Source organism: Halichoerus grypus, chromosome 11, assembly GCF_964656455.1.
Source record: "Halichoerus grypus chromosome 11, mHalGry1.hap1.1, whole genome shotgun sequence".
In the NCBI taxonomy this organism is placed as follows: Eukaryota; Metazoa; Chordata; class Mammalia; order Carnivora; family Phocidae; genus Halichoerus; species Halichoerus grypus.
The window spans coordinates 50,147,926-50,155,486 of record NC_135722.1 but is presented as its reverse complement, the minus strand read 5'-3'; the positions used below and the strand labels follow the sequence as shown (position 1 = coordinate 50,155,486).

The 7,561-nt window shown below is 37.6% G+C and overlaps 2 pseudogenes; both read right to left on the bottom strand.

Moving 5' to 3' along the window:
* Positions 1–1,263: 1,263 nt before the first annotated feature.
* On the bottom strand, positions 1,264–2,190 carry LOC118549826 (olfactory receptor 51A7-like; annotated as a pseudogene).
* Positions 2,191–6,593: 4,403 nt separating this feature from the next.
* LOC118549827 (olfactory receptor 51A4-like) lies at positions 6,594–7,326 on the bottom strand (annotated as a pseudogene).
* Positions 7,327–7,561: the final 235 nt, after the last annotated feature.

The window sequence follows — 7,561 nt, the reverse complement described above, 5'->3', positions numbered from 1 at the left end:
TAAATTCTAAAAAAATGTGCTCATCAAGATAAGTGTACTCTTAATACCCTTTATCTATTTCACCCATCCCCCTACCCACCTCCCTCTGGTAATGACCAGTTTGTTCTGTGTGTTTAAGAGTCTGGGGTTTGTTTTTTGTTTTTTTTTGTTTTTTTTGTTGTTGTTCTGTTTTTGTTTTTGTTTTATCTCTCTTTTTTAATATTTGTTCATTTGTTTTCTTTTGTAAATTCCACTTATGAGTGGAATCATATGGTATTTGTCTTTCTCTGACTGATTTATTTCACTTAGCATTATACCTTGTTGCAAATATATGTACACACTACATTTTGCTTATCACTCATCTTTTGATGGACACTTGGGTTGCTTCCCTACCTTGGCTATTGTAAATGATGCTGCAATAAACATAGGGTTACATATATCTTTTCACATTGGTGTTTTTGTTTACTTTGGGTAAATATCCAGCAGTGAAATTACTGGGTCATATGAATTATATTTTTAATTTTTCGAGGAACCTTTGTACTGTTTTCCACAGTGGCTGCATCAATTTGCATTCCCACTAATAGAACCATTTTACCCAACATACATTTAAAGGAGATAATTTATGGAGTCAATTTCAAACAATTAAAAATATAAATGAATGAAATATTTGCATATCTACTTTTTTGCATTTAATTTAAATCATTTTATGTATGTGAACCTTGTATCTCCAAACATATATCACACTACTATAGGACAGAGGAATTTTTAATAGTTTATATGAATTGCTGGTGACAGACACACACACATATACACACTAGATGTTCAGGAGATGCTGAGTCTGTGTGTGGGTTGAGTATGTGTGCTTAATCAGCACATTTTAGTTACTGCTGATCACGCCTAAGATAATTAAAGCCATGAATATGTTATTTTACTTTTTTCTATTTTTGTTTAGAATGATACTTTAAAAATCTTTTAACTCTAATTAGGACTGCACTGCTATGGCTAAGATTGATAGATAGCTGGTTGCACAGAGAGATAAAAATCAGAAAGGAGATGGGACACTTAGCTATAAGAAGACAAGAACCCCAATCCTGACTCCTAAAACATCTAATCTAGATTGTGTTGCTGCTTAATTAAATCAATAACTAGACATTTCATGGGCCCACTGAGTACAGGCATTGTGGCTCTTTGTGTTCAGTCTTTATTCTGTCATTACCATCTTCAGGTTTCTATAGCTGTTCAGAAATTGCCGAGTTGAGCTTTCATTGTGGCAGAAATTGCTCATCAACCTTGTTTCTCACATAGTTTTGCCTGGATCCGATTTCTAATCTTCTGACTCTTCACAGAGTACACAATGATATTCATTAGAGGGGGAACCAGAAGGAAGATATCAGTTATGATGACTTTAACAACTGGGGAAGCATTTTTGGCAAAGTGGTGAAGGGCGGCCAAGGTGACAATAGGCACATAGAAGATGAACACAGCACAGATATGGGAAATGCAAGTGTTGAGGACCTTGAGGCGGCCCTTGTGTGAGGCAATGCCCAGAACAATTTTCAAGATCAACATGTAAGACACAGAAATGCATACCAAGTACAATAAAGATGTTAAGAGCCACAAACAGTCCATAGATGACATTGGCCCTATTGTCAGAACAGGCCAGCTTCACGACATCCCAATGGAGGCAGTAGGAGTGGGATAGAAGGCTTTTCTTACAGAATTTCAGTCTCTTTAGAATAAAGGGGAAAGGGAGAACAAACATAATACATAATGCAGCAAATACGAGGCCAATTTTAATGACTCTGGCACTGGTCAGGATGGAGGTGTATCTGAGAGGACTGTAGATGGCTATCAAGCGATCGATGGACATGATGAAAAGTACCGATGACTCCACAGCTGAGAATCCATGAATGAAGAACTCCTGGGCAAAACAGGCATCAGGGGAAATTCCAGTGGCATTGAACAAGAAGATTCTCAGCATGGTTGGAAGGGAAGAGATGGACAGTCCCAGGTCAGAAAAGGCCAGCATGGAGAGGAAATATACATAGGCTCATGCAGAGAGGTCTCTGTTTTTATGAAAAAGAGGATGGTGCAGTTCCCCAAGATGGCAAGGAAGTACATGAGGCAAATGGGGATGGAGACCCAAATGTGAGCATGCTCCATTCCTGGGATCCCAATGAGGAAGAAGGTAGATATTTCTACTTTTGAGGTGTTAAAGAATGAATGTGAGGGGATCATTTAATTTGTGTATAGGAATGTGAGGGGATCAGAATATGGATCTCAGAAAAGCCTTCCTGCAATGGCACGAATAAATTAGTTCAAATGTGTATGCTTTAAACGTTAGTATGAAATCTGGGGATTGCAACTTTTTTGTATAAGAATTCTTGGACTAAAACAGTATAGTTTAAACTATATCGTTAGGAGTAATAGCATGACCCATATAGATAGGATATCAAGAGAAACATGAATGTATATTAATCTGCACAAGTAATTTCCAGCAGATAGATATTTTAAATATTTTAAATGCTTTTCTTGAGCTCATCATGCATGAAGGAAGCAGTAAATTTCACAGCTTTTATTTCCTGTAGCAACATTTTAAGGATAGTCTTGCCTTTAAGTTTGAAGACTGTTTGGAGAAATATAGGATCAATGAAGGACAACACTTAATAAAATTGCATTTGTAGTTATTAAATAATATTAATTTTAAAGAACAGTATTCTTTCAAAAACGGGGCTAACAAAGCTTAATATCCATATCTAAAAGAATGAAGGTAGGCCTGTGTCTTACATCTTGCACAAAAATTATCTCAAAATACATTATAGAGCTAAAACTAAAAATAGCTAAAACAATAAAAGTCTTAGAAGGAAACTTAGGTGGTAAGTTTTCGTCACCTGAGGCTGTATGGTCTGTGATATCACTGGTGCTCTTTGTCCTCTTTCTGGCTTCATAGGATCTTATAGAAGCAGATATCATTTGATGTACACTGACCTGACTAAATGAATGAAAAGTTATACCCTCGATGGAGGCCACTATTTACAAATTAAATGATTAAATGAAATTTATACAAAACTCACCTTCACACCCATACTTAAAATCCGTGAACTCATAGTTTTTTTTAGAATCATAAGACTGCTTTCTATTCATCACAAGAGAGAAAATGTAAAGCAGATATTTAAAACTATGAAGAAGGGTGTGGAGTTAGGACAGACTATGGATAAAGTAACTCCCTGTGGTCCTTACTGCCTTCTTACCGAAGCCCTCTGCAAACTCAAGAGGTCTCTCGTATCTGCACAGCCATAACTCGACCATTCAGCAAACATGCCACTCCAGAGCCAGCCAGGTTCAAGGCTTTGAATTTCTCTTTGTTCTTGGTCCGTGATTCTGGCCTAGGACTTGGTTGACTGCTATCATTTAGCAGGACTGTGGACTTCTACCATGCATTTACAGAATTGTTGGACTTTTTAGAGGGTTAGGGTAATGGCATCCATCCTAATCACTCAGCAACGATAGCCAGGCAGATACTATGTGAATTTTTTGCTCAAGCTTGTGCAAAGGCGAGTGGTAGCTATGAACATCAGGAAGCCTACTAGTAAGTTGGTAAGTTGTTGGACCCACATGTCAGAGTAAAGAGGAAATGAGGTGGCATGCAGTCACCAGAATTTCACTGCTATGTAGACACAATAGTCTATCCTGACCTTCAGAATCTAGTCCTGCCTCCTTGCTGCTTTCCTATTGGCCCAGAAAACATTGAGGGTTCCAGCTCAGCAGGCTGTACCCAGAGAAATAACTCCCTGTAGGTGCAACCCCTCAAAGGCGACTGGAGCCCAGGAGAGTCATCCAACCCCTGTAAGTGAGAATTAATTCTTTGAGCAAAACACCCCTTAAGCCTCCTCTGCTCCCTCTGGCAGAATATGCTATAATCAGAACAGTTTCACGGTATATGATAACTATGCCTTTATGTGTCTGTCTCCTCCAGTGAACTTTACTCCCTTAAACTTATATGTGTTTCCTTCTACAAATTGACAAAGTTTTGGAAAATTTAATTTTCATCTAGCGTTTGCAAAGATGGTAGTTTTTTTTTAAGAATGTGGAAATTCATTTTATTTATTTGTTTATTTATTATTTTTTATTTAAATTCAATTAGCCAATGCATAGTACATCATTAGTTTTTGATATAATGTTCAATGATTCATTAGTTGCATATTACACCCAGTGCTCATCACATCACGTGCCCTCCTCAATGCCCATCCCCCCACCCACCTCCTTTTCCTCAACAAACTGAGGGTTGTGGAAAGATGGTAGTTTTCAACTGCACTCAGCCTTCACTGTGGAATTTTATAAACAGAGATTTCTAAGCCTGCTCCAGATTCACTGAATCTCTTTCCTTGATATTCATGGTATAGTGTTGGTGTTTTCTTGGTATATTATGTAAATTATTTCCCATGATTATTATGTTATATATCAGTATTGTTTTCACTGTAAAAATTATGCTTATTGATTTGTATACAATAGATGTAACATTCACTGTCCTTGTGTATAGGCTATATCATCATCCTTAGAGACATTTTTTTAAAACATTTTTTTTTGGTAATAGTATTGTTTTGCTTATCATGGAAACAACCGAATTTACTTGTCAGTTGCATTATATGTATTATGAACTTTCATTAGACTTTTATATTTGAATGGTGTAAGTAAAATTAACAATGGACATTTAAGATTAATGTAACACTCTTACATTAGCTTAAATATCTTAAAACAATAGATAGTTTTTTGATACATTCATGAAAGCTCTGCAATTAGCAACAGGCCAGAGTTTTGTCTTCAGTAGAAAAGGACCCAGCCAGAGCTTGTGGAGAAGGCCTACACCAGGTACTTCAAACTTCAAAGAATAGACTCTTGGGGTAACTTTCAGATTATTCCAGTGGGTTGAGTGGTGATTTTCAGGACTCTTTTCAGTCAATAGATGATAGCTTCATGAGACTGTTAACCCAAGATCCAAGAGAACAAGAATTAATTGCATAGGACTGAATGAACTGATGGGTAACATTCTATTATGTTTGTTTGGAATATTGTTGATGTTATCTTATGTTCTCTTTTCTGAATATATAAGGAGGATTTTTTCTTTCTCTTAAGCTATTTCCAACCAACAATAATCCAATAGATTCTGCTTTTATAAAATGAAACATTTTGAGGTTGTAGCTGATTGTTATTGAATCTTTAGAGTTCAGAAACTCTTATTGAGTGTATTTCTTTTTTAAAAAATATTTTATTTATTCATTTGACAGAGAGAGAGAGAGCGGGCACAAGCAAAGGGAGTGGAGGGCAGAGGAAGAGGGAGAAGCAGGCTCCATGCCAAGCAGGGACCTGGTTGCGGGGCTTGATCCCAGGACGCAGGGATCATGACCTGAGTCAAAGGCAGACACTCAACTGACTGAGCCACCCAAGTGTCCCAAGTGTGTTTCTTTTCATTACAATGTGTACTTGCCTGGGTGCAATAAGAACCTGTCCTCTTTTTACCTAGGATATAATTTGAAGAATTGGTTATGTAACCAAGGCCTTTCCTAGAATTTCATACTTGAAAATGTTGCTCATTTAATCAAGTATGGTTAGTGACTTTTAGGGAACTATAATTGACTGTATAAAATCTGTGCTGACAAAGCTCTCTCAAGTAAATTAGCCTGTTACCTGACTTACAGGCATAGCCCTTAAAGCTGGTAAGGGAGGTCACTTCCATGGCAGACCAGGATCCTGGGATGTTTTGGGGAGTCTGAGAAAAGAAAATATTGCCCAAATGTATAGATACCTGAAGGAGTAATTTGATGAAGACAATTTCTTGGTTGTAACTCCCTATCCTAGATATAGCATATGATAGCAGCTTTTGAACATCCAATCTGATTCTGTATAGAAATCTCCAGAACTGAAAGCTTAAGAAGCCCATTTGGTATATTACCATTCTTTCTGCATCTGTGTAAATAATGAGGTAAAATCAAATGAAAGGCTTATTTTGTGATCAAGAATAATCTTTCTTTGAAATTATACTTTATTTAAAATGGGGGAGACCATAGGGGAAAATGTGTGCTTCAGTGGAAAACTACATTGTTTAGAACACATTCTTATGGGTTATCTGATTCTGAGTATGTGGACTTGGTGTTTTCAATGCCTTTGAGCTATTTTCCAACTCTGTAAGTTGTAGATACTAATAGCAATCAAAGTATTTCATGTAGGTAGACCTGCAAATAAATTCTGTCTGGTAGAAAGTCAATAAGCATGTGTTCCATTAAGTGGAAGAGGCTGTTTGTACTCATTTGCAAATTAATTCCAATATTCCTATCTGTCTTTTATATGGGGTCTCCTTTGAACTGGTTGTATCATTTGCCTGGTTCTTTCATTAAAAGTGGGTTAAATTTGGGGCACCTGGGTGGCTCAGTTGGTTGAGCGTCTGACTCTTGATCTCAGTTCAGGTCTTGATCTCAGGGTTGTGGGTTCAAGCCCCACTTTGGGCTCCATACTGGGTGTGGAGCCTACAAAAAAGGATGAATTAAATTAGATCTCTAATGGATGTTCATTTTATGTCTTTGTGAGAGCTATAATTTTACCTTTATTGAAAATTAGTCTTAATCAGGGTTTATATTCTTGACCTTGAGCCTTTGCTTCTGTGATGCTATACTCAATACCACTTTTAGTATCATCATGTAGGACATGAAAATAAATGTCAAATCTAGGATGCCTGTGACAGCCACAAATAAGGTATAGATGACATTGACCTTGTTGTCAGAGCAGGTCAGCTTCATGACATCCTGATGGAGGCAGTAGGAATGAGAAAGGAGGTTCTTCTTACAGTATCTTAGATGTTTTAGAGTGAAAGGGAAAGGGAGCATCAATAAAACATTTTTCAAAGAAAAGGCAAGCCCAATGTTGGTGACTCTGGCACTGGTCAGGATGGAGATGTATCTCAGAGGGTGGCAGATGGCAATAAAACAATCAAAAGACATGATGAGAAGAATTGATGACTCCATAGCCGAGAATCCATGAATTTAAACTCTCGGGCAAAGCAGGCATCAGGGGAAATTTCTGGAGCATTGAACAAGAATATCCTTATCATGGTAGGGAGAGAAGAGAGGGACAGTCCTAGTCAGAGAGAGCCAACATGGAGAGAAAGTAGTACATGGTTTCATGCAGAGATGGCTCTGATTTTATGAAAAACAGAATGGTACAGTTCCCTAGGATGGCAACGAGGTACATGAGGCAAATAGGGATGGAGATCCAAATGTTGGCATGCTCCATTCCTGGGATCCCAATCAAGAAGAAGGCAGAGATTTCAATTTTAGAGGTGTTGAAGGTAGACATGCCAGGTAAATGAAGGAATCAAGATGAGAGGCTTGGGAGAGGCTTCCTGCAGTGCTGCAGATAGACTGGCTCAGACGCCGGACTCTATCCAGTTGCAGTCATAGAGATCTTGTGATTCCAAGCAATATGCACATAATTCTTAAGATATAAACCTAAATGGAGAAAGATAGGAAGAGTGGTCATCAATATCCAACTGAAAACATAAACTGAGAGAAAAGGGAAACAAATTTATATC